Consider the following 3825-nt stretch of genomic DNA (forward strand, 5'->3'; position numbering starts at 1 on the left):
TTTATAATATGTTTGTTATATATAAGCTTTAATTATAAACAACCATGTAACTTGCACTTTCAAATTTTATCATTGACTGTATCTAAACTATCAAAAAAAATAAATAAAACAGTTCCGCTTTTTGGGAAATATTTAGGGTATTGAATGTGGGATATTGTAAGTTTTCAAGTTGCTCAGGATGAAAGAGTGGAGTACATGTCCAACGAGTCTTTCAACGAACTAATGTTCCTGTACTTTATGTCTGATCAACTGGTGGTACTTTACAGTGAATTTCGTCATAGTATAGGGATGTAAAAAGTGTGCATAAAAAGTACCCCAGTTAATGAGTCGCCAGTGATTGAGAACGGTTACCGCGTTATCTTATCGGTCTTCGACGAAACACAGAGACCTATTCGTGACCTTCGCAAACAGCTGATACGTAGACAAGTCAATTGTACGTAATAAGTAGTAATAATCTGTACTCATTCACGTTCGACTGGGAAAGTATTATCACAAAATACAAAATATACCTTCTTTTCCATTCATTTTTCCAAAGTATTGATCATACATAGTGTATAAGTTCAAGATAATCGTTACCTACTGTTTTACTTTATATTTTCGTTTTCATTTTGAGTTATGGTTTTACCGTAATAGTTAACAGGTACTTATCATGTTAATAAACATACAAATCTGCACTTAACAACGCAATTATTTGATAACAACGGCCAAACGTTTTTCTTCTTTCGATCAAGGCCAAAATTGCATCCCGTACTAATATTACCATTCACTCTGTCACTCTGTAGACTGGTTTAGAAATGTAGGATAAGTGAGAAATAAATAGTCTGGACGCATCCTTATTAGACAACGACCGATGTCTGCGATAATACAAGAAGCAAATATAAAAATTACCGTGGGAACGAAAAGGTGTGCGACTTTCGACGAGTACTCTTATTATATTTGAACCGGTGCCAATTCGTTGAACGAACGAACGAACGAACGATCGACCGAGAAAGACTACGACGCGACATGCAACAGTACCTACAGATTTATTTATGTTAAGTGTGTGTGCACGTTTTATCATACGTACGCCGTACGCACTTGCATAATGTGTATCGCGTACCACTCTTTTCCGCATGGAGAGATATCACACCGATCTCTAAAAAACAATAAATTACACCAAAGTGTTACTGACCATACGGAACGCATTTCGTCTAATACAAATAACCTTGAGAAGTGTAGCGAAAAAACCTAATCTGATATATCAAATCACATCTACATTGTTTAAAGATTGTGCACTGTGAATAAAAAAAACAGAGATGGAAATGATAGGTAGGTACTTGCTGTGAAGCTGTGATGCACTTGAAACAGAAGATGAAAAATTTGAGAAAAATCCGTATCGGTACATTTGTTGCCACAAAGTAGTCAAAAACAAGCAAAACTGCACCGATGAGCAAAGCGAGACCAAGACTGGGACAATATTGGTATTGGTCTTGCTTATCGAGTCCCGATCTTGGTCTTGCTAACATATTTCTAGTCTTGTCTTTGGTCTTAATCTTACTGATATAATCTCGGACTTGGTCTTAGTCTTAAGTCCTGCGTAAGTCCTTTTCTTGCTCATTTAATCTGATACTTACGTTTTTTTTAAATTAAAAATTATAAATAACACAATTAATAGTTAACTAATGAAACATTTTATTTTCTTGTCATCATTATATGTATTTCACTTTTATTATTTATTTGTCTTCATTCCGGTAATACATTAATGAACTGCAATTTCTAACCATCGAAACGACTAGTTACTGTATCGATTTCATAAATTCACCGGAAGTAGGTAATAATTTTTCGTCTTACGCATTTGGTCTTGGTCTTACATATTTGATCATGGTTTTGGTCCTGCTAGTATAAAGGTAGTCTTGGTCTTGTTCTCAATACAAAAGTGAATTTTTTTAATTTTAAAGTAGCCTTTCACCCTCTTTAGCTTTAGAACCTGCATTCAACTATTTACTAAAGTCATCAAGCCTAGGACTTCTTTTTATCATCATAAGGTCGCCAGTCCTAAGACTGGTAGGACACACATCTCCCATCCTTCCTATCCTGAGCTAATCTTCGCATTTCTCTGAAACTTGAACATGTCACATCCTTAACTATTTGCGAACAGTAATCTAATCTAGGTCTTCCTCTACTCCTTTTAACTCCTATTTTTGCCTCTAATATGTCTCTGACTAGACCTTCATGCCTGAGAAGGTGTCCTACCTATCTATTTCGCCCATTTTTTATTGACTTCCATAAAGTCCTCTGTCCTCCTATTCTTTCTGTTTCTGGTTTTAGGATGTCTGTAACTAACTCTTCATGTGATAGAAGAAGTTCTAATATCCCTAGACAAAAATTTTCAGTCTCTCCCCAATCTCTTACAGTCTTTCACAGTCTCTCAGTTATTGCCTAGGTGTTTTTATGGATCTCATACAGTCTCTGTACGAGAAACTCGAACAATAAAATTGTTAATTCAGATATTCGAGTCTCTGACAGAGAGACTAAATGAATAAAACTGAAAAATTGAGAGACTGGAGTCTCTCGTAGAGACTAGGATCTCTGAAATATGTTGAACTTTTCTTAACCATGTCTATCGAGACACCACTTATTGAAAGATTCGAGTCTCTCGTTCAGAGACTGGATACGAAATGAGGATCTCTCTATGAGCGACTCGAGTTTCTCGCTCAGCGAGTTCAGTCTATCGACAGTCTCTCTCAGCGACACCAGACAGACTCGATGAGAGACGGAGACTCGAGTCTCGCTTTCATAGACTCTGAGAGACTAAACATTTTCATCTTGGGATCTGCTCTTCCATTTTAACTTCCACAATATTCCCCAATCACTTATTTTTTTCTAACACCGTCATCTTTTTGCACCCGTACAAAGTCAACGCTCTAATATTTTAATAATTTTTAAACATTAATGCGAAATCAACATAATTTCTTTCCACCACAGATTACCTCAAATTAATGAGGAAAAATTTATAGCTGTTGTCACACCCTCGCCTGGAATTGCACCCACATCCCTGGCTTAACGCATCGTACTCTTTTACCACTAAACTACGAAACAAATTAACACCTCAGCGATAAGTTTACAAAATTTCTCATGTAGGTAATTGCAAAAATGACAATTATCAACCGTTTTTGGACATTTTTTACAATAACCTTTCAAGAGATTAGAACTTTTCAATTGAAGGTTTTTGTACTGTCTACAAGTATTGTGTACAACTCAACAATATCGTAAAATATGTCTAAAGAAATATCCTGTTAGAAGCGGAGCTCATAATTTCAATTTTACGAGGTCCATCATCCAATCTGAAATTTTACCGTTTAAAAAACACAGAAAAATGATTTTTTTACCGTATTTATTCTTGCAACCCAGGACGAAATTTTTTTTTTCTATAAAATCCATGGCTATATCTTACAGTACACTAAATTTGGAACAAAAAGTCTCATTGAGCCGAATTTCCATTTTCATTATTTGATTTTTTTACAGAGCTTTGAAATCAAAATTTACCGTTTTTTGCTTTTTTCAGCTAAACTATTAAAGTTAGACGAAAAAGTTAAATAGCAATTTTGTAGCTTATTTGATGTCCTACAAAAAAGTTATATATATTTTTTTTGTATCGTCAATACTTGAAAAGTTACAGGCGTGTAAAGTCATTATTTTTGTATTATTAACTTTTTGTAAGTAAAATATTGATGTTTGCACAAAAATACAATAAAAAATCATGAAAATGGAAATTCGGCTCAATGAGATTTTTTGTTCCAAATTTAGTGTACTATAAGATATAGCCATGGATTTTATAGAAAAAAA

General features: G+C 34.5%; 1 protein-coding gene across 1 annotated transcript in view; it reads right to left on the reverse strand.

Moving 5' to 3' along the window:
- LOC108742138 overlaps window positions 1–3825 on the reverse strand; it is a 132563-nt gene that overhangs the window by 10684 nt on the left and 118054 nt on the right. The gene's annotated exons all lie outside the window — the stretch shown is intronic.

The sequence above is a fragment of the Agrilus planipennis genome, unplaced genomic scaffold (genome assembly GCF_000699045.2).
Source record: "Agrilus planipennis isolate EAB-ADULT unplaced genomic scaffold, Apla_2.0 scaffold325, whole genome shotgun sequence".
In the NCBI taxonomy this organism is placed as follows: Eukaryota; Metazoa; Arthropoda; class Insecta; order Coleoptera; family Buprestidae; genus Agrilus; species Agrilus planipennis.